The following is a 23,962-nucleotide window of genomic DNA, read 5'->3' on the forward strand; positions in this document are numbered from 1 at the left end:
GCAGCGCATGAGATGACAGCACTACAGTTTAACAGACATATTCCAGGTAACTGATTTTATGGGTATATAAAGTTTCAGAAACTACATCTATATTCAATTATGACAGAAAATTATAGAAAGAGAGCGCTGCAGCCTCCTCCCACACTTTGCTAAGAGTAAAAAAACCTTCATGGCAATCCATTATTTGACTTTGGCCAAGTCCCTTTAATCCCAGAACCTTTACCCTTCTCTCTTCATTGTATAGCCAAATTAGCAGTTCATGAAATATAAATATAACTGCTACTCTATCCATTTATCCTCTAAATCCACGTGTTCTCCCATCCTTCCTGGACCTGGCACTGCAATCCACTAACAGGAATAACTCCTCTGAGTACCCTTTGATGCTCTGGTCCTCCTGGCTCCTGTAATTCCCAAGCACTCTGCTACTGCTGCCCCTCTTAATGGCAAAGTGGGAGCTGAAAACCCAGCTGGGAGATAACATTCCCCAGCAAAGGCTCAGCCTGAGAACTTTTCCTCCTGCTTTGACATTTGTGTAACATTCAGAGGCCTCTTGCTCACACAGAGCTGTTCTTCTCCACCAGCCAAGCACTTCAGATGGGAAGAATTATCTATTCCCCGCTGACATCTTCCACTAAATGGAACATTTAATTAATTTGGTCCTAGACCAGTCTGATCTCTTTTGCTCGCATGAAGACGAACACAACTTGTAACTCTCTGGCACCGTTTCCTCTCCTCCTCCTCCCCCTCAAAAGGAACTTTAGTTGTTTACAGAATAGATACAAGAAAATCCAAGCTGGTACAGTGACACATCATTAGTTAAAAATACACCACAGCATAAAGAGCTTTAGTGCCGAGAGCGCATCGGAATGCGGAATTACACAAAAATGGCTTAGGAAGGGAAATGAAAGTCATCTGGAAAGTGGTGATTTCTTCTGCTACGGGCTGGAACAGAACAAAAAAGACTGCAAGCACTTTGTGTTACTGCAGAAAGCCAACTTTAGTGCAATTAACCAAGTTGAAAATGCAGTATAAAGGGTTATAAAAATACTTGACATGTATCTCTAAAATGCAGGTGGTAAACACAGGGTGGCTGGTGGGGGGAAAGGTCTCAGAAGAGAAATAGCAAACCCAACTCCACAAGTGCAGATCCCTGGCCAGAGCCAGCATAACCAGCAAAGACAATGTAATCTGTGACTTGCAGCAGGTTGCAGGAAGCACTGAAGACTGAGACATGGAAATGCAGCAGAGATGACAGGAGCTCCTGGGGAGATCCCCTGTGCAAAGCCCAAAGCCAGCGAGCCCGCGCTGGGTCTGAGGGCCACACACGGTGAGCTTGGACTGCAGGCACAGAGCACAGCATGGGGAGGGGGCTGAGCCCAGCTCCACAGCTCAGCTCCAAACCACAGCAACTTCCAGAGCTGAGCAATTCTCTACCCAGACAGAAACAGCACAGCTCCTGGCTGAGGTTGCTGGCGATGCTGCCTCATGACCCCAGGCTACTGGGGACTCTCAGCAGAGAGCCCGGGTTCACACCTCAGAACAGAAATATGGGCAGAGACCCTCTGAAATAAACCACTTACACCTTGGTTTGAAATAGAGTTCAGACTAAAACAATTAATTGAAAATCAGGAGGTGAAATGTAATCAGGTAACAGCATCTCTACAACACCTGCAGAAAGGTCTGGGTTGGAAGGGACTTTAAAGCCCATCCAGTGCCACCCCCTGCCATGGGCAGGGACACCTTCCACTGTCCCAGGCTGCTCCAAGCCCCAATGTCCAGCCTGGCCTTGGGCACTGCCAGGGATCCAGGGGCAGCCACAGTTCCTCTGTGCCAGGGCCTCCCCATCCTCACAGGGAAGAATTTCCCCCTCATTGACCAATCTTCCTCATCTTCCATCTACTGACATTGGAGTGAGGTGCTCCCAAGAACACCCAAGGCACTTGGAACTCTTGAATTCAGAAGATGAGACAGTTTAAGATCTTGATGCATAAAAAGAAATGATGAACAATATATTCCTGTAGCTGTATCAAAAGGGATTACCAATATGAGTTTGTCAATAGTGGGGGCTCGAGTTCCAGGAGTGTAACAAAGCACAACCCACTGCAGCTTCAGTGCTGCCAAAGAAGTCACCAAGAAAAAGTCAAAGAGATGCTCTAGTGACATTTTAAAGGGAAAAAAACCCCAGAGGTAGCTCCAATCATTAGCCTCTTATGAGGTGTTTTCATTCTAAGATAACAAACTGTGGCAAAACCTAAATAAAAACAAAAGAAAATCAGGACACATCTGTTCAGCATGAAAACAGGTTTTTTTTTTTTTCCCTGTCTGCTTCCTGTGGAAGAAAAAAGACTTCAAGGACTGGGCTGAAGATAAGATCTCCTGTATCAAAGCAGGTGAGACAGTAGAATTGTGATAATTCTTGTGGAATGAGAGGAGCGAAGATTAAGAGGAAAATGAGGAAATAAAAGATTTTTAAACTACTTTGAAATAGGGCACCACAAAGCTGATCCAAATCCCCATTAACTTCAGCAGTGCATGAAATGCAGTTTACTGCCTGTATGGCTCCACGTTCTGGAAATTCCAACAGCGGGCAGTTAAACTCTTGAAATACACGGATTCCAGGAGGGACAAGCACCACACAACTCCTCATGCTCAGAGCTGGCAAGGAGTCAGGAGCACAAAGGAAAGCACAGATCCAATAGGAAGAGGGACACAGGAAAGAACTGATGGCCAGGAGTTGTTTCGTGTGAAGAGGAATGAAAATAGCAGCCGCGAGACTCACGGGATAACTCCTAAAGGATTTAGAAGTGGCAAGGGAGCTGATGTGGTGAGAATAGAGCAGAAGGAATTACAGACTGGAGACAAAAAGTGAGTCACATTCCAATTCCTTCTTTATGCCACATGGTGTATTGAGGACAGCTGCCACTCAGTAAGTACTAAAATAACATTTTACTAGAAAACTTTGAGCAGGGCAGTTGTACTACATCACCCTTCCAAATTCAACAAAAACCACCAGCACTTGCAACAGGGTATGTGAAGATTAATCATTTTAAAAGAGTATTAAGAGAAATCAAAGCAAAAATGTATTTCCAAGTAAGGAGGTAAAGGTGTTGCTCTTAAAATGGTCCAAACAGGAACAATGATCAGTTTGAATGAATTAAACACACCAAACCCAGCTTCTGTTCCTTCTCAATAAGGATAACTGTGATCCTAGGAAATTAAGACTCAAAATTCAAAGAAAAACCAAACTTCAAAATTGACCCTAAGGAATATTTCTCCTTCCTTCAGTTGGCAGATGGATCCTTTGAAGCAATGCAGCCACGTACCAAACACTTCCAGAGAGGCAAGGGATGCAAAGTTTCACCTAAAACCAACATAAAGACAGAGCAGGGAAACACTTCTTGAGCGAGTCACATTCCATCACCTTTCTGCAGAATCACTTCAGTAATATTTTTACTGATAATCAAAAGGGTGACAAAATCAGTTCTAGCAAAGATTAGACTGAATATTTTAATCTGCAAAGCAAAGATTAATAATTACAGATTTCCTGAAGAACCTTCATTTCTGTTTGAGTTGTTTATTTCGAGATAGCAGATCTTTTAAAAAGGAGGAGTAAAATCAAAGTGTGCCACAGTGTACCATGAGGGCCTGACAGCATCAGGTATTTCATCCAGACATTGCTTTAGTTTGGGATTACCTAATTTTTAGCCACATTTCTCAGTATCACAGAATCTCAGAATGGTTTGGGATTGGAAAGGACCTTAAATCCCATCCAGTTCCACCCCACCATGGGCAGGGACACCTTCCACTGTCCCAGGATGCTCCAAGCCCCATCCAACCTGGCGTTGAATCTGAGCAAAGAATTCAATGGCACTGGTGCAGTATCAAACCTGGCAGCAATAATTCCATGTGCCACAATTCCAGCACCCAAACAAACCTCTGTTTGCCAAATTAGCATTTTTTGCCTAATGAGGACATGGGTTAAGGGGCACGAGAGATGCACAGTCAGTACACCTCATTTCCATCTGTAAAGTAAATGTTTAATATTCCAGGAGTCAGAAATTAATTTCCTAAATGTTAATTGATGCTATTTCAAATCGCTGAGGGCACATTGAAGGCATTCCAAATAATTAACACAAGATTTGATAGCAAAGAAGCCATTTCAGTAATGGTCAGAGGCATGGCCATTCCTCCTGTCCCACCTGCAGCAAGAAACACTCACTGAAAGCCAAGTAAAATGGTGGCATTGAATCTGACTAAAATCCCACCATCTCCAACCTGACTGTGTCCTTCACTTGAGGACAGAGCTGCTTTTAGGGATGATTTTTTGGATTTGCACCGTGGACATCACTGATGACACAAGTGGAGGCTGTTCAAGCCCCTCAGCCCCTCACAAGCACATCCTTAAATATCTAAAATTATGAAATAATCCAAATAATTTGAAGGAAAAAATAATGCCCAGGCAGCATTCCCACAGGGTCTTCCTCTTCCAGCCTGTAGGATAAAGTACAACTCTTGCCTCAGATAATCTATGAAAAAGTGTCAATGCCTGAAGAGTGAGCAGCAATCCAAACTCCGAGGTGTGCAGGGGAAAACACATCTGTCTGGGAGGAAATGGGGACTCTCCTACTGCAGCACTGTCACTCTGGCATTTTTCAGGAGCTCTACACTCACTTAAGCACCCCTTGAGGCAGCAGGCACCACAAGATCCGGGATGACGGATGTTCCATCTCCAACAGCAAATCCTACTGTGATTTTAATTGAATTGCAGCAGCCATTTTATTTTTTTCCAGAGCCTCTCGACTCTCTATTTCTTCCTTGCTGCCAGTGATTCAGCAGTTTATTCCTCACTGCACTAATCCCTCCATAAGACAGTTTCTCATTCCTTTCAAGCAGCGCTTGTGACAGCAGGTACCCATAGCTTTGGTGTTTGGGGCTCTCCCTTTTTTTATTAAACAGGAATTTATCTCAGACACGCTTTGGCTTCCAGGCTCCACCACCTTTCCAGCCATGAGAAGCCCTCACACCGTACTGGGTCCATTCTCTCTCTCAGCTCACCTGATGACAGCGTTGCAGGAATTAAAAAAGGAGACAGAGAAATGGAAACCTGGAGCCCAGAGGATCAGAAACAGGCAGTGACACCTGGAACCTAAGCCAGGTGTGAAATGCTCTTCAGAATACCTGGAAAATAGATGTTTGCCATTTGCAGGGGACTCCACAGAAGTGCCAGCTGGCTATTTGAGTTACTCACCTAAAAGGTGCAGAAATTCCATTAACAGGAAAAAAAATAATAGGGAAAACAAACTGCCAGGACCCACCTGTGCCAGAACTCTCAGCAACTCCTATCATTCAATAACACCTTGGAACCCAGGCTGGCACATCTTGACCCAGCTATTTAAGCAGAGGCTTAAAACTCAGCCTAGCAACTCTTTATTGTGGTAATGAACGGTTTAAAAACAACATAATTGCTTCTGACCATAATCATCCAACAGCCATGAGCTGTTTGTGTCAGAAAAATTAATCCTCAAAGGGTGACCCTCATGTCCACAACATGTCCTCAGTCATGGAGAGTGACTGATAAGTTATTCCAAGCTGGTCCACAGAACCACTGGCAGTGGCATTTTATCATCAAAGCTCCTTTGCCCTTAATCAAAGGCTAATTCAACATGAAATCCTTAAATATGGGCTGTACCACAAGATAAAGTTGGCAACCTTGAAAAGGCTGGGAAATAGCAATTTGCACACACAAACACAAGATTTAGAGCTCCCATCATAACCTGCCTCATCAATCACGAGCAGCAGTGGCTTTAACAGGACTATTTCCAGAGTATATTAAACTTCACGACATCTTAACCTTCTTGTAAGGCCACAATAATCTCTTTTACAATATCAAACAAGTGCAGAAGGGCAGACTTGCTTTGTACCAAAGTATTCCTCGTGTCAGATTTCAGAATTAACAGCCCTGCTGCCTCACCAGACATTCTTTGGGGTCATTTCAGCCCCATATTCCTGCTCAGGGAGCACAGACAACACATCTCACACATATTCTGAAAGGAAATACTCTGAAATGCTGGAATGAGGCACATCCCTTGAGCTGTTACCTGGTAATTTCCTGTTCTTCCAAAATCTGTTTGCAAGGAAAAGATGTGGCCAGGCACCTGTGACTGAACACAACTTTATCCTAAGTTTTGTTCAAATATTCATTGTGATCTTAAGGTGAAAAGGCAAGGCATGAGGACTCCAACCTAAATATTACTCAAAGAATTAGGAAAAAACCAAACCCAAATACCCCAAATCTTGAGCAAAACGCAGACTCTGCAATAATTAATTACAATCCAGCTTCTACCAAAAAGTTGCCATTTCACTCTGCTGCAAATTAGGATGTTGTCTTTCAGCTCCAACTTCACAGCTCATCCTCTGACAAACACAACCTAAACCACCATAAAATGGCAGTTTTGGTGATTCAGGTTATCAAACTACTTTAAAACAACTGATTCTACTTTAATTTGTGGGGTTTTTTGGGTGGCACGAGGAACCCAGCTGATAAGGGGAGAAAGAAGTGGCCAAGGGAAGGGGTGGCAGAGAGGCACAGAAGGTGAAAAGCAGGAGAAGGGAATCAGGCTGGGAGGGAAGCGGGAGATAATGAAGAGAAGAAAGGACACAGCCGATTTTCAGAGGATTAGGAAAAGAGTAGGAGGACATGGTGGCAGCCACATCTGACAATGAGGAGCCAGGGAAGGAAGACAGGGACCCTGGGAAGCAGAAGGATGCTTGGAGATCACAACCAACCCTTGTCTTTGAAGGAGGGATCTAAAAATTCCATGTTGGAGGCAGTGAAGTGTCTATCCAAGTAATCCTCTTACACACTGACCCCCAGCACTTCCAGCTGAGCCTGTTCCCACCTGGAATGAGCAGCAGAGCCAAGCAGCCAAGAGCTGCCAGACACAGTCACACACCAGGCAAAGGGGAAGCTGCCAGTGCACAAAACCTGTCCCAATCTTGTCAAACCATGCCCTAAAACCAGCTGCTTTTCAGACTCTCTTCATCAGAATCTCCTTTTCCAGAGCTCTCACCCAACACATTCAGTTTTAGGACATTTCTCCAGCACAGCTGTACATTGTCTGCTGGTAATAATTCTAATTAAAATTACACTCCAAGCCTGGTTGTGGAATATAAAGCCCAGATGCTACAAACTTGAAGAGGACTGTTGGCCTATCACTGTTTTAATTAGCTTGACAGGTAATCAAGTAGAATTCTGTAGTTATACCACCACAATGCACAAATGTTTCCTTTCAAATCCCCACTTCTGGACTCACTTTGGTCAACCACAGCCAGTTTTGAGTCACAAGCCCAGAAGCAAAAGCCCAAACTTGGCTTCCTCAGGGAGGGCCTGGCTTTGACTCAGCAAGGCCCACGTGCTGCTGAGGAGCGTGGGATAGAAACTCCTGTCCTCCCCCAGAGATGAAATATGTATAAAAGCTGAATCTGCAGTCCCGAAATGTGTCATTTTGTCAAGTACAGCAGAGTGTGTGACCACTCTCCCCTAAAAAACGCGCTGTGCTTGCTCTTTGAGAGCACGACACTGGATCCCAAGGCTGGCTGCCACTGGGGCAGAGGCAGACTTTAGACACACAGAGTTCACTGCTCAGGACATCTCAGCAGCTTGGATGACATGGCTGTTCCCACTCCCCAAGAACCCAATTCTGCCTTGTGGTGCCATTCCCAGACCTAAACATCCCACAGCGCATCGCTGACCTTTGAACAGTTCACATTCACCAAGAGCTTCCCCACATCAGCTTTTATTTCAAATCCCCCTTCACTCCCAATGCCAGAATGGAGGCATTTAACCCAAATTCCAGTCACATCCCCACTAATGAGGAGTGCTTACCCAATATATTTAGGTGTCTCTGTAAACAGAAAGCAATTTCCACCCTCCTGTCTGGGGTGGTGTCAGCATTTGCAAGCCATTACCAGCGTGCACAGAACTGTCTGCTCCAGTCCTTCGCACTTCCTATCAAACTGGCATTTAAGGATTTGGAATGCAGAACACAAGGCTGCAGCCTAAAAATAATATCCTGAGATTTGATCCTGCACTTCTTATTCAGGCTCAATTAATCAAGGTTGCCTAACTCTTCAGAAGTACTTTTCATCAGCAGATTGAAAACACTTCCCACATGAAATGGGGATCAGCATCTCCTTTTTACTGTGGGGAACCTGAAAATGAGATTTCACCTGAGAAGGAGCTCTGAGGCTAATTTAGGAGTACTGTCCAAAGGGATGAGGAGTCCATTATTCAAAGTTATCTTTTCTATTAAGAAATAAGCTTTTCCTTTCAGACCACTAGAAAGACTAGGAAGTGATCTATCACAGAATTTATCATGCTGTCTTTGAAAACCTCACAACCAAGATAGCACATTCCAAAAGAGCCAGGCTGAATATTTACTTGATCTCCAGTTTTCATTGTGAACACCACCCAGGACCACGGAGAAACTCCCAAGAATTAAGAAATTAAATATTTTTGTCAGAAACCATCTGTAGTCTCTCTGAACAGACACAGTAATAATATCTAAAGCTAAGACAAGGCTTATTTTTCAAATAACTGCAAGCTCTGAAAACATCTTGTTCTCCTTTGGAAACAACATAATTCATGCTTAAAAGCGCGTTGGAAAAAACCCCCTCAAGATAATTTCAGGTTCTATAGAACAAAACCCACCTCTCCACTAACAATATTGATTCCCTTTGACATTCAAACTGAGAGGCCATTAAGAAAATTTGAGTTTCAGAAACAACACAGGTATTTTGACTAATTCAACTGCAGAGCCAATCATTCAATGATTAATTAAACACCAATTTTGAAAATCTCTTGAAAGAACAGTAAGAGCCTAACCAGAAAAAAAACCCTGAATCATTACTGATAACAAGATATCAATATCCTTTCATAAAAGATTCATTCTATAACTTCCATATATCCTGCTAAATATATATAAATTACAATTTTCCATTTACAGTAATAGCTGTAGGCAAACTGTTCCACATTTTCCACAAGCCTTCCATTGTAGAATTGCATAAATGCAACACATACACCCCTAAGAACTTAAATGCACACTTATATATTCTTTTAAAAAGGAAAAATCGAAACCCCCTGCCAGGGCACAGAGAAACTCCAGGGCAGATTCTTTACAGCACAAACAGTGCAAAGAAGATTCTGACATTCAAATTAACACCAACACATCAGAATTAGGATGAAAGAATTGTTACCTTCTCCAGCGCATGATATGCAGACTTCAGTCAAATTTCCAATACCTGAAAGGAGAAATTCAAATGCAAAGTCGGTTATACTGATGTTTTACAACACTAAATTAATTCTTGTTGTAGTTAATTTGTTTTGCAGAGAAAGAGGCCGCCTTGGATTACTTTGATTTGCTATTTTCAAAGTGCCACAAGACAAAAGCAGTAACCTGTTCAGATCCTTTTCCACTGCTTGACTCAGCTCCCCCCATCCATGAGGGCTCTTCTCCAAAACCCCCACCAGCCTTGATGCTCCATTTCCCACACCCTGGGGGTTCAGCCTTTCCACCTGGGACTACTCAAACCTTGTGTTTTCCACCTCCGACTTCACTAAAGGCTGGAACTTTCACTGATAACTCAGTGCAGCTCTCAGCCAGCAACAAACCAACCTAAACCCCACAAAAAAAAGGCTGAAGCAGAGCCATTTCCCATTTAATCACCTAAACCACATGCTAATAACATTTTAAAAAATAGGAAAAAAGGGGAAGCTTGTTCAGTACATGCTTTAATCATAGAGCTTCGCATGTTTGGTAGCTGGGGATGGGGCACGCAGGGAACATATGGCAGATGGAGATGATGTTTATGAAGCCAGAATTCAGCGAGCACCAGAAATGCAGCAAAAATAATATAATATAAGGAAATACAAACTTTTATTTTTTTGCACTATCAACACATCCCAGATAAGAGAGGCAGAAAATGAAGCCTGACATTTTGCCTGAAGATAAGCACCCATTTCCTGGGCTGTAGCTTGGATTCCAATTAGATATGAGGAAGTCATGACCAGAGCACACCCCTGCTCCTGTAATGCAGTTGCTACTGAAGTCCCAGGGAATCCCTGAAAATCAGATATTGAGAAGAAATTCCTCCCTGTGAGGGTGGTGAGGGGCTGGGATGGAATTCCCTGAGAAGCTGTGGCTGCCCCTGGATCTCTGGAAGTGTCCAAGGCCAGGCTGGACATTGGGGCTTGGAGCAGCCTGGGACAGTGGGAGGTGTCCCTGCCATGGCAGGGGTGGGATGGGATGATCTTTAAACTCCTTTCCAACCCAAACCAGTCTGGCATTCTGTGGATACAAAAGGCTTCTACACCACATTCTGTACTGGGGAATTGCATCCCTGGTAGTCTAAAGGGATATTTTGCCTTCATGTATCATGGATGTACCACTCCCATCCATCAGCAGCTTTTAGCAAGGCCGTGGGTCTGACATCTCCCAACCTGAGAGTTCCACTCACGGACCAGCTCCCTCTGGTTTGCACAGCTCTATTTTCCACCTGGATGTCCTAGAGGGAAGAGCTCCCTTCTAGTTCAGGAGACCTGGAGAGGAACAGGTGGGATCCAGCACCAGCCCTTGGTCTGGGAAAGCTTTTCCATATAAAAACAGGCTCGAGGCAGGCAGAGCCAGATGGAGCCCCACTGAAGTGAGCACAGCGCTGGGGAGAGCGGGTAAATATTTGACATTCAGAGCTACACTAATTAGACATCAAGAAGAAACGAAAGGTTTTGTACCAATCAAAATATTACTCTATTTACTGTAACTGTTCAACTCATCACTTCAGTCAGGGAAAGTTTGGGAGAACAACTCACACAAGTTAAGCAATGCTCCAACACCAACGTCGCTACATATTTTTAGACACCTCTGAAGCTGTGGTTGCTGAAAACAAAGAAAAAATCCCTGCAGTGTTTTACTCTGGGAAGCCTGATCTCCTCAGCACAGAGAGATTTCAAGCCCACGCGGCTCCCAAGTACCCCTGAACTCCCGTGGGCACACGGAGCCAGGCACAAGAGGTGTCTCACGGAGCACCTGCCACACACAGCCCTCAGAGCTGCACTTCACCGCGCTCTGGGCTTTTGTTTCTCCATCCCCGCCAGGCCTGCGCACAGAACCGGGCCCGGGTGGCTTTTTTTGGAACTTATGTGGGAGACTCTGGATCAAATCTCCGTTCTTCTCTTCCCCCACACCCCTAGCGAGTGCAGTTACTACGAGGCTCATTACTGCTTTCTGCTGCTGGAGCTGCTCACGTTGGGTGGGTACTCACTCAAGCACAAACCTCATCTCCCATACGCCCATCGAGTACTTTGGATGCTTCATCATTTTGGGGTAGAAGGAGCAGGTGACTGGTTGAAAAACCTCTACATCCTGATCCTGTCTGCTTAGCAGATCAAGCCAGCAGCACGTACCTACTCAAATCCTTCAGAAATTCCATGGTTCCAACAACAGGAACACTTTTATGGACAATTTCTTGAAGCACTCTGCCTTGGCAGAGAGGTATTGACTCAAACCAGGGAGGAGGCACATTCAGAATGTGCTGCTTTCACCCCACAGGAATTGCAAGATATTCTTCATAAAACCTGTGGGTCTGGTGCTCAGGCGGTGACCTGGCAGTGCTGGGTTAATGTTTGGACTCATCTCAGAGGGCTTTTCCCACCTTCAAAATCCTGTGTTGGAGATGGTGATTAAATTAATTGTACATTTTCCTCACCAGCACCACTGAACCTGAATTTTCAGGCTGGAAAACCTAGAGCATTTAAATGACATTCCCCTCAGATATCAGCAGTGCCCAAGCAATTTTACTGAATAATAAACCTCCCCTAGCCTGGAGGGCTTGGCCACAGCTTTCCAGGAATTCAAACACACGCCTTCATCCCAAGTGAAAAACAACCTGGAACAGGGACTGAGGGGAACAGACTGTGCTCCTCCCTCAGGTGACACTGTGGAAGACAGCACACTAAAAACTGAATTTAGCAGGTTCAGTATTTTCTGCATCCCTTGTCAACAGAAGGCTTTGAAAAAAACTTCAGAACACGGCGAGGAAGTTGTCTCCAAAGGAAAAGGCAACAACACTCTTTTAGTGCAGCTCCCCAGTCACCACTGCAGTCATTCTTGAAGCTGTAACTTCCAAAAAAACCTAAAAAGAAACTCGGGTTTGTGCAAGCCTCATTTCATGTAAAGGAACAGCACATTCTTCAAGGGGAAAAAAAAATGACTTAAGGAGAGAAAATAAAAATAGAGAGGATTCATTTCACAGTAATACTGTGTATTTGCACAGAAAAATTCCACTTTTTTTTGTGGAGGCAGTTCTTTGGGAGCTGGCAACAGGGAGCACTGATGAGAGCCTAGAGAAGTGCTGATCTCTCATCTGCTGCCAGCAGAAATCCATACGTTACACTGCGAGTTTATATTGACACAAACTAATGCAGGCTGGGCTGAAGGCAGCACTCCCAGAGAAACCTGAGGTGCATTTCCCACCTGGAAGTTTATTAGCACAATATGCAGACCCTGCCATTCCTAATGCACCTTTCCTCAGAGCTCCTGGAGATGAGGCTGCAGAGAGGGGTGATGGTGTTTCCCTGGGGCAGGAGACCAAGCCTGGCCCAGGACAGGAACACGGCTGAGCATCAGGCTGGGACTCCTCAACCCAAAATTCTCCCTTGGTCACTTCAAGCACACAACAACAACAACAACTCATTTGCTGATTATTTTCATCTTTTTACTGTCCCTGGCTCCGTTCTGGGTTTAGGTTTATGGAAACAGCCTCCTCTGGCACTGTTTTGCATTGCCTGCCAAACCACAGACTTGTCCTGACTTCCAAATTCACTGTTTTTAAGAAGGATTAAATAAAAAAAAAACTATGAGATTTTGCATCTCTGCTTCATTCCAGTCTCAAATTAGACACTCCAGGAGCCTTCAGACTGCAGATTTGTCTTTATCTCAACCTCCCCATGCACTGTAAAGAGCTTTTCCTTCTCTTGTTTTCCAATATGAACTTCCAAACCTTCCACACAACATTCTTCACTTAAGCTAAAGGAACACGAGAACCACAATCCTGTGCACTACGGGCTTATTAATAAATGTTAATAAATAATCGAGTGCATCTGAACCTGCTCTTGCTTATCTTCATTTCCAGCAGCCCTCAGGACGGAAGCTGCTGCCTGCAGCTGCTCTGCTGCCATCCCTATTCCTGCTCCTGGAGGACATTCCTTGGACAAAATCCATGCCCACCCAGCTCTGCCCTACTCCTGGCTCTGCTGCTTCTCAAAACAAAGCCAGAGGATGTTAACCCTGAATTTTTACCACCTGGATCAGCACCATCCCCCAGCTGCAGCCCAGCCCTTCCCCAGCATCCCTGGCTTTCCTCCTGCTCACCAATTCCAGCAGTGTTATCCACACAATGGATTGATTATGGGAGCTCAAAGGAACAGACACAGTTTTCTGGAGCTGAAATATAAATCCCATGTACAGAAGCATTTCCTGTGCATTTAAACACTGTTTAGTGAGTCAGCCAAAATCATTCTGCAAGTGTCATCTATCTCCTGAAGAAAAAATTCCAGCAGCCTAATCCCCAGCACAGCTCTCCCAGGGACTGAAAGGCTTTAACTTCCAAGCAAAATGCTGTCAAAATAGGGAACTCCTGTGACTTATTCTAACCCAAAAAAGTGCAAAAATTAAATATCTCAAACTCTTATTTGGTCTCATCAAGTGGGGATGAGCATTACAAATTCATATTGGATTTTCAGGCTTCACAATTCCATTTGTTCGTTGTCATTTGCTTCATAAATGAAAGGAACACTGAGATTTCCCCAACAATCTCTCCAAACAACTCTCGTGTCTATAGATTTATTATCAACATGCAGCCACACAGGTCAAAGGGATTCACCAGCTGATTCCTAAATGGAACTTGTAAGGTGCCTAACCCTTTAAATTGTCGTCTGATACTTAAAATTACTTTTCCTGCCCTATCAAAAAAACCTTTACTGATTGCAAAAAAACCTCTTACTGACTGCACAGAGAAGAGGCACCTGTTTGAAAGACGTTCTCCCAAAGCTGTTTCCCCACAGAGATTCAGGTGGAGAGTCCATGTATCAGGAAAAAGCCCAGGAGAACTCCAGGAGCTACACTCGGGGAGGATGATGTGTTCGTCACCTTCCTACTTTAAATGCAGAGTAATGACACAAATTAAATTGGTTTTCACTGTCTGAGTGATGCCTCTGCCTCTCCAAACTGCTGATTAAGAGATCCTCTCCTCATTTGCATAGAGCCCATCAACTTCCCCGAGGTTATTGCAGCTGAACTTGTCAGGCTTTGATGACACAAAGGGACAGTTCTCTTCTGACACAGTCACGTTTTGGGCTTGTGGTTTTTGCTACCAACATAAAGCATCTCCATTTCATTCTCCAAGCAGCAGAAAGGGAGGGGTTGTACCAGCTCCTCTCTGAGGAAACAACCACATTTTAGTCACCATCACCACAAGCACTTGCAGGTTTATCATCTTAATTTTAATGAGGTGTCAGTGCAGCAGCTCTAAAGCTGTACAAGAGCCAACTTCACTCCTTGTCCTCAGGCTGTGTGGGCTCCCCAAGCCATCCCCAGCCCATGCTCTGAGAGAATCCCACCACAGCTCTACAAAAACTGATGGGATCTTCTAAAACTTCTATATTTCCACCCTTTCTGCTTGGCCAAAGCCTGTCTCAGCTGATGGCACAGAGCAGAAGTGTTGTCCAATGCCACATCTTGGCATGAGAGCTTAAGCAGAACTCAAGCAGCTACACCTGCCAGGGAAGGGAGGCCACCACCAGCTCCCCTTCATTTCTTGTTCCCATCACTCCATTCTATTAAAGGTCTTCTTACTGGGATTGCAGTGCCAGGAGCAAAAATTCCAAGTGATCAGAAATCTCTCTAATCACCTGCAACCAATTACAAAGCACCAAACAGGAAAGGTCACCCATAAAAAAAAGGCAAATCAGTCACTGAGTAATTAATGTCTACACAACATATAATAATTAGCAGCCCTGACAGTTCATTTCCCAGGTTTTACCATTCAGTTTTTATCTGAGGTGACAATTCCATGCTTATTTGCAAGCTAAGGTATGTACTCCCAGTCCCCTGATTGCTGTAAATGAAGGCCTTAAATATTTACTGCTAATAAAACATTTCCAACTTTTAGCAAAATTATCTTCCAGTACTCAGCAGTGAGATTTTTATGACCTTCTGTGGAGAGGAATCATCTTGTGCAGCGAGATAAAATGGATGTACGCCCACAGCCTCTCCTCGCTGGAGCTGCAGCTCCATCACCATTAAATTGTTTGTTTTGCTTCTTCTTAATTTGCTCCTTGTCCTTGCAAACCCGAAGACATTTCAGATCGCCCACATCCTCCCTCAACACCATGTTCTCCAAAAAAACAAGGTCTACTGCCTTCCAAGCTGGCTTCTTTGAAGAATTGCTGAGAAGTTGCACAAGTAGGTCAGGCAGTGCAGAGACACAGGGAGGCTGCAGAGGGGTTTGAAGTTGAAGGTGGCCACATCAGCCACAAAACAGACACTTCCAGGTGCTCAGCCCCATTCTTTCACGTGGAAAAGCAACAGGATGAGTAAGAGATGTAACTTCATATTGCTCTGTTCCATCAGCACGGATCAAAGTTGGCTGAGCAGAGATGTGACAACGATAACACACACAAAAAAAAATTAAAAATCAAAGCTTGAAACCCTGGATAGAAAGTCTCAAAGATTTGCAGCTTCTCAGCGTAACCTGGGGGGTGTTTGGGGTGGGAGGCTCAGGGTCAGGTGAGCCTGCTCACCACCCCAGCAGTGCCTCAACATAAGCAGCATTTTTCTTTTTGTATTTTATTTTTTTAAACCTCTTATCTTGGGCAACAAAGGGGTGGAGCTGAAGTTTCCCTGCTGTATCCCTATTTATTCATGCTCTGGAAACCAGCAGAGGCACATTAACACTGGAGTCTCACCAAGAGCCCTGGATAAAGCCAGGAGAGCAAATGTCCCACTGGAAAGGGAGTGGATACCCAAGAAAACCTCTACCCCAACTTGAGAAAAACCTCTTGTTTTTAAAAATTCTGAATTATAACTGAACAGAGCTGTTGCATTATCAACCTTTAAGATTATTTAGCAAGTCCTGGATGCCACTAAGGAAATCTGGGAGCAATAACCACAAAAGCCACCTTGACATTAAGAGCCAGCTGGAAAAGGTGATAATATCCAGGATTTTGAGAGCAGGAAAATCATACATGAACTACCGGAAATATTGATGTTTTTACCTTATTCAGCAGCTCTAAGCAGTGAGCACAAAGGAGAGCAGCTAAGTGTAATAAAATTGACACAGCATCAGCAAAAGCCTCCTAAAAACCTTCCCAAAAGCAGGAGAATGTCAGTAGTGATCAGGGTACAATAAACCTCCCTTCCCTGCAAAAAGCATCCAGGATTTCTTGGGCACAGCAATTCCATCATTAATCAGCAATCCATGCTAGGAAATTGCATCTCAGCCCAACACTTCTTCCAGAGGATTCATAAAATACCCCAAAATATTGAAAAACTGCCAATAAAATACAACCTTTCCTAAGGTGAGTTCCTTCTAAATTATGGTTTATAAATTAAGTCATTAATGCACCCAGAAATCTCAGTATTTAGGAGCAACAGATAGCAACTAAAGGTGAGTTCACTCCCCAAACCTACAGGAAGTAACAAAACCAGAAAGGAAAAGTTTTTAATTTGTCATTTCCACCAGCCCATCTGAAATAAACCAGAAAGGTGGCAGAGATGGGACTGTCCTGATGTGTGACAAGTGCAAGCAGCACATGAAGACAGAAGTCCAGAAAATCCATTTATTTTGTTTAATATCATCTCTTTAATGCCCACAAACCACATAATTCATTTTATTTTTCAGAAAAAATGTATAGAAATAGACATGTCCTGAACAGCCAGACTAAAATACTTTCAAAACACTCACTAAAACCAAGAGATTTTAGTGAAGGCCACATGTATTTATCACTCACAACCAGCACACCCTAAATACTAACTGTAAAACCAGAGGAGCTTCATGGACAGAAGCAAATTGCTTCCTTCAGCTTTCTCCTAATTTAACTAACATTGTCTTCCTGGATTTCCACAGAAACACTAAAAGACCACGAGGATTTTTTGTCCTGCAGGAAGTTACCTCCCTTTCTCATCCCACTCCTGCAGCAACATTCTGCAAAAGAGCCAGGGAGTGTTTTCTCTCTCTATTCCCCCAGAGTCAGTAGGCTGTGACTAGGGGAAGGAAACAAACCTCCAGAGAGAACGGGGCTGTAATGTAATCTGTCCACACTGAGAAGCACAGCAGGCCCTCAGTCTGCATCCCAGTGATGCTGAGCCCTTCTCATACCAACAGCACAACAAGCTCAGCTCCCCAGCCTTGACATCTGTCAAAACAGAACAGGTCTCAAGCAGTAATTTAAATGGAGAGCTTTTTCCACCCGCCCTTCCTCTCCCTCCAGGAGTTCAATTATTGCAGCAGCATCATGAATAAGCAGGATTATTTTCAGGGAAAATTAGAGGAAAAGAAAGGGAAATATAATAAGCATATGATTTGCCAAAATCCCTTTCTTTTTTATATATATGAATAAATTACTCTTCTTTCCCTTCATTGTGTTCCACTGCTGCAGAGAGATCGGATCAACAATTTCCCCTCTGGTTTGGCCATGGGGACAGAGATAATTTGGGTTCTGAAGCAGCCCAGGTGTGTTTGCACCCTTGTGGGCCACATCAGCACCTTCCACAGGGGCTGAAGCTGCTGCAGATGGACCAGCTGGGACATTCCTGGGGCTGTTCAGGGCCAGGAGTTGGACTCGATGATCCTTATGGTCCCTTCCACCTCAGGATGTTCTACAATTCCAATTTCTTGGATTGTTTTAGTACCAACACCATTTAAAATCATTTTAAAAGCCCAGGATATTTTGATTTTTAGCCGCTCAGCTCTTTTCTGTTCCCAGTGCCTGGCACTCCTGCCTTGATCCTTTGGCACCCAAAGCTGAAATTCAACCAATTTCAGCAGGAAGAACACAATAAGGGTGGCAGACTTTTACAAGGCTCCCAGCAGCTCTGTTTTGATGGGGTGATGCTCTCTTAAGCTTCCCTGAGATCACAGGCAAGGAGGAGGGCTAGGAATCACAGACAGACGAGTCTGAGGATCACAAATAACCCCTCAAGAGCAGCCAAAATCCTGCTTGTGAAGGTCAGAATGGGAACTTGGCAACTCAAGAATCCAAAAATCAGGATAAAAGACTCAGCCAAGCACATTGTGTGGGCAACAGCTCCTCCAGGAGAAACCGGAGCTCAGGAGCACACAATGGATTGGGCTGGGAGGGACTTTAAGGATCAGCTCATTCCGACCCTGTGCCATGGGCAGGGCACATCCCTGAGTCCCATTTTGATCCCACTGATATTCAGGGGGTCCAAGCTGGCTGTAGAAATCCCCTCACAGAGCTGTCAACACTGGCAAAGCATCAGGGATCTCAAAAAAAAAAGGGAAACCAAATGAAAAAGCAATTTTTGATGCTAAATGAAAAAGACCAAACTTCAAAACCACTTCTGGTTTAGGGAGAGAAACCAGCACAAAGTTGCAATTTACTTCTTACTAAGAAATAGGAATTTTGCTGTTCAAGGTATCTACAGAAAGTATAACATTATCCAAGAATGCATTTAAGCAAATATGCTGCTTCATAAAGTAACGAGGGCTCTCTGTGGTGGTATAAATCTATTTTTCACATTTCACAAGTGTAAATATGTTGTATCTTTATAAATATCCCACATGAAACATGCTGAGACATCTGCTTTACCAAGACAAGCACTCAGACACTGGAAACTTTCAAAAATTGAAGGGTTTCTCCCCCCTTTGTGCCTTTTACCTTTTAAATAACATATTTAACTAAAGCCTGGGGTTAAGCAAAGCTTAAAAAGTAAAGCAGAAAGTCACCAAACAGTTTTGTTACAGCTACCTAAATCAGAGCCTGGCTTTAGGTCTGAAGTCTCTATTACTGCAACAAAGCTGCCTAGAAAATGTTCAAGAGAAAATAAGCTGGGCAGATCAATCTTTTCCTACAAATATCTTAAGGAGAAAGCAAATTTTATATAAGTTCTGATTCTGACAAGTGTATTTGCTCTTCCTGAAAAAAATAAGTTGGTTATAGTTTTTCCTTTTCAAAACAAAAATGTTTGAGGATTCTGCAAATAAACCCATTTTTTTCCTAGGATTTTGGGTCTTTTAGCCAGTTCTACTGAAAAATGCACTTAATTAAAATTCCCATTGGTGTCAAATCAATTTAACTCTCAGTTTTAATTCTACTGGAATCCTCAGCTCAAAGGTGACACGGAACACCAGGGATCCTGCCAGGACCCAGCTGGAGCCAAGTGCAGCAGATCCACTGCCCCTCCTGAAAGAGTTAAGTCCAACATCTCCATCTTCAAAGCCATCATTCTATCAATATGCTGAATTATTTAGTAGGCAGCTGTTTGACTTGACATTTTTACACAGGTCATAAACTCCCTAATCCACAGAAACCTCAGCCTGAGCCAGCATTCCGTGGGATGAGGCTGCTCAGGGATTCAGCTGCTTGGAATTAGAGCCACAAGCCTAAAGCTCACCTGGTTTTGTAACCATTCTGTGCCTATTTTGATGAACAAACCCAATTTCCCCCTCCCCCCTGACTATTTAAACATCTGATAAGTTGAGTTTGATCACTTCTGTGCCACATTAAAGACATTAACCAATCCTCAAAGGTAGAGCAGCTCATGGTTTGGGTTGGGTCATCTCAAAGTAGGAGCTTCAGGGAGATTCTTTTGGGGAAAAACCTCCTGGCTGATCACCCCCAGAGCTCTGAGCAATGGATCAAGACACAGGGAAATGGACCAAGTGTCTAAAAGAAGTTGCTATTTAAGAAAGATACACTGCTCCTTTTTCTTTTCAGTATTCTTTTCATAGGCTTAATAAAATGCATGGAAACAGAAATGTAAAAATACAAATACATAAATAGATGTAATAGAATGGAAGGAATTAAGCAGTAAATGCCACAGAAGGGAGATACAGGAACACACAAAGCAAAAGCTCCAGTAAAAAACACTGTGAGGCTGCTTTGCACTGGGTAAATTTTCTTTATGTACAACTACTCCAGCCTAGCAATAGAAAAGACCTCACTGTGCTTTTGTAGAGTTTGGTCAGGACTTAACTAAAAGATCCTCTAAGGTTCTGACACCCAAACTCAGCTGACCACCATCGTTAGTGTGATGCTCATGGTTTGCAACCCAAGATGCAAATAAATCCTAAAGCAGGAGAACCCAGCTCCAAGATTGTTCTCAATACAAAATAATCCTTATTTCCAAGGGAGAAAACCAGTAGATGTTAGAGACACCTTTCTGGGGGCAACAGCACCCCAAGATGATCCACATGAGCCTCATTTTCAGGAGACCAAAGCATTATCTACATAACAACATCAGTTTTACCAAGGGACCCACACAGGAGGTATTGTTGGAGGGTAAATAAAGTTGTGTGAAACAGAGCTCACCAGAGGCACAAACAAACACAGAGCCTGACCCTGACCAGAACAACCACCCAGCCCCAATCCTCACAGAGACACATGCTCCCTTCAGGCCAAATTCTTACTCCACCACCTTCCTCAACTCCCTAAAGGCCCCCCCAGCACCTCCCTGAGAGCTTCCCCCTGACTCAACAAAGCCAGGACAGGTCCTGGGAGCCCCTTCTGCTCTGCCCCACAGTTAAGAGCAGCAGAATCTGGGGTTCTCCACCAGCACCTTCTATAAAGAGCTCCTGCAGCCCCACCTCCTCCCCCTGCTCCAGGTGGGTGTCAGCCCACCCAGCCCTGCCCAGCTGCACCATTAACTTCTTCATTACTTCCACCTGGCTGGGAATGCTGGGGTACAGAAATGCTCCAAGAGGAAGAAAATGAGTGGAAACGTGGCTTTGATTCCTACTGGTGGCTTATGTGGGACAGGAGAGGAACCTCCTGAGCTGCTCCGTCAGCCCTACAGGAGATGATCCGACGGCATCTCATTCCTGCACAACGGGACTCTGGCAGTGCCGTGCCTGGGAGCTCTTTTGCTGAATGCAGAAGCAGCAGTGAGCACAGAAAAGATGCTCTCCTTCGAGCAGAGAGAAAATCCTTTTAAATTCGGGGGTCTCAGCAGCTGAAGCAGAGCCAAGCCCCTCATTACCCAGGCCCCGGCAGCTCCAGCCCTAGAGGAGACAGGGACTATCCCATGAGATCTCCTTGGTGCTACTCAGAATTCCAAATACTCTCCCAGGCCTTCAGAGATCCCCAAATGCTAAGGAAGTGGCCTTGAGCAAGCAGCAGTGTGGGGCATCTCCCTTCTCCATCCCAGCCCTTGCCAGCAGACACATCGCAGACCCAGGGAGGACAAAACCCCTGAGCTGCATATCAGAGCTCCTCTGCAATGCTAATGCTCAGAAAACACTGGATTTCTTTTAAAAGGACAAATTCTGGAGGCTGAGAAGAGGCTGCGGCTGTAAAGTGGAGCCTAAGAGGGGTGGTGGAGGGTTGAGGATGGCAGCAAGGGGAATAAAATCATCATCACTAGTGCTGGACATGAAAGCCACCATTGCCCTTGGGGGCGTTCATGAAGTGCACCCTGAGTGGGAATTACTGTAATGGGGTTTTTGTGTTAGAGCTGCTACACCGGCAGCGCCCACCCGTGCCAGGCACGGAGGTCACCGGCTCACCGGGATTCATCCTGCCCACACCCAGCCCTGTGACACACTCCCTTTTCAAGGAAGGGCAGGGTGGGATTAGGAGGCAGAGAAAATATCTTTAAATGTAAAAGAGAAGTCAACCAAACCCATCCCAAGGAGTCCCATCTTTGCCCAGTGTCATAGGTTAGCAAGCGTAGTCCCGGAAGGGACGTCCTTGCTAAGGGGTGCTTACAGTTTCCTCTGGGAACTGACAGAACCTATCAGCTGGCCAGTTTGAATATGGACAATTCTCTAAGCCACTTAAAGTTGTGATCACCTCTGTGATCCACATTTAAGAATAGGCAAACTCCCCCTCCAAGCTCTCTCTCGTTTCCGGCGCTGGGACAGGTGGCTGCAGGGCCCGAGCAGGGCCCAGTGGGCCCGGCCAGGCCCTGCTTGGGCCAGGCCGGGCCGGGCCACGGCCATCCTGAAGCCATGGACCTGTTCCAGCCGTGGAACCCCCCCCCACTGCCTTGCCGTGGGCAGCCGGAGCGGCTCGGCTCTCCCCCCTCTCCACTTCGATAAGAAAAATTCAACATTCCAGCTGCAAAGCTGCAAGGCCGAGGTGAGATTAACCCTTTTACTGCTGCGAAGAGCTGAAAACCTGAGGGAAGAGAGAGAGGAGATGCTTAAAGCTGAAATTCTGTTGTGAAGCTATGATATATCAGAGTATCCTGTTGTAATTTCATGAAGATATGGGGGGTGGAGTGTTCAACTCGTGAGCAAAAGCACCTGCGCTGAGATAGGCAGATGCTGACGCAGCTGTAATTTCATGAGAAGTTTGGACAGGGAGAGATAAACCAGATGAGGACTTTTGCTCCAAACGGGAAAGGAGAAAACCTCAGTCCGTAGAGATGAACCAGATGAGGACTTCTACTCCAAACGGGAAAGGAGAAAACCTCAGTCCCTAGAGATGCTCCCAGAGATAGTCCTAATGATGAAGATGATGAAGACCCTTTGCTCCCAGGGAAGGAGAAGGGCCTCTGCTTTTGTTTCTGAACGGCTCAACCTTAAAATTGTACCCCAAAAAACTTCAAGAGTGGACCCTCGAAAGCAGTTGCGGGAAAAGCTGCAAGTCGGGGGAAAGGACTCACACGCAGGCAGAGAGACTCCTCTTCCTGAATGGACTGAACAATATTTGGAAGTGGGCGGCTGTCTCGTTGTGATAATGTTTTCATAGCATGAGCAAGAAGAGACTTCTCTTTCTAAATGGACTGAACAAGGTTATTATGAAAGTAGTAAACAGACTGAACATGTTAAGGGTTGTCTTTTCACATTGTCAGTGGGAGAAGGGAGGAAGGTGGGGGGAGGAGGAGAGTTCTGAAGGTGGTATAATTTTTTTTCCTTCTTCTTTTAGGTCTGTTAATAAACTTCTTTATATTCTTTCAAGTTTAGTGCCTGTTTTGCATTTCTCCTAATTCTTATCTCACAGCAGATAAACAGTAATGAGTATTTTGGACCAAACCACTACACCCAGACAACAATTTTGGCCAGACAAACTGTCAGACGCATCCAAAAGGAGGAAAAGTCAAAAGATTTGCTCTCAGCTGCAATTATTTTAACTGCACATAAATGCACCCCTTTCTCTACCGGCTATAAATAACCCTCCGCAATTACGTGCTAATTACTCACAATTAAATCGCACCGTAAATACAGCGCCGCACAAAGATAATCAGATAGCTCCTCGTACAATGTAAATTAATTGATAACGGGAGGTTTACAATCGCAAATTAGAGCGATTACATTTGGAATGCCGCGTTGGCTGCTAGGTGTGAGAGTCAATCGCGGAGTTTTCTCTCCATCAATAGGTAAAAGGAGGTGTTACAGGTGGTACCCACCCGGCTGACAGAGGCAGGCACGCGGTGACGGTGTTTTGAGCCAGCACACTCCCCCTTTGCTGCTCTTTCCGACGTGATTCTCCTGTCATTCCCATCCCTGCGTTATCTGGAACGCTCTCCCCGCTGCTGGCAACAGGACCCTCAGTTCTGATTAGCTCTGGAGAGAGGAATTTCCAGCCCCTTTTCTCCCCTCGCATTTCCCTCTCCCTCTCCTCTCAGCTCCATCCGGCACTCCATTTACCGTCACTTGTGTGACCGGCTCCGGCTATAAACATAAATTGTCTGCAATTTTACGCCTTCCAAATCCCGGGATT

The 23,962-nt window shown here is 44.7% G+C and overlaps 1 protein-coding gene across 3 annotated transcripts in view; it reads right to left on the reverse strand.

The window, feature by feature from the left end:
• The window catches only part of CNTN4 (contactin 4), a 271,916-nt gene that overhangs the window by 225,960 nt on the left and 21,994 nt on the right, over positions 1–23,962 (reverse strand). For all 3 annotated transcript variants that reach the window (XM_042013627.1, XM_042013608.1, XM_042013617.1), the window contains exon 2: positions 9,256–9,300. The gene's annotated coding sequence lies outside the window, so the exon portion shown is untranslated. The remainder of the gene's footprint in view (positions 1–9,255; positions 9,301–23,962) is intronic.

The sequence above is a fragment of the Corvus kubaryi genome, unplaced genomic scaffold (assembly GCF_017639235.1).
Source record: "Corvus kubaryi isolate FWS band 111438036 unplaced genomic scaffold, C.kubaryi_AGA036_p1.0 136, whole genome shotgun sequence".
Taxonomy (NCBI): Eukaryota; Metazoa; Chordata; class Aves; order Passeriformes; family Corvidae; genus Corvus; species Corvus kubaryi.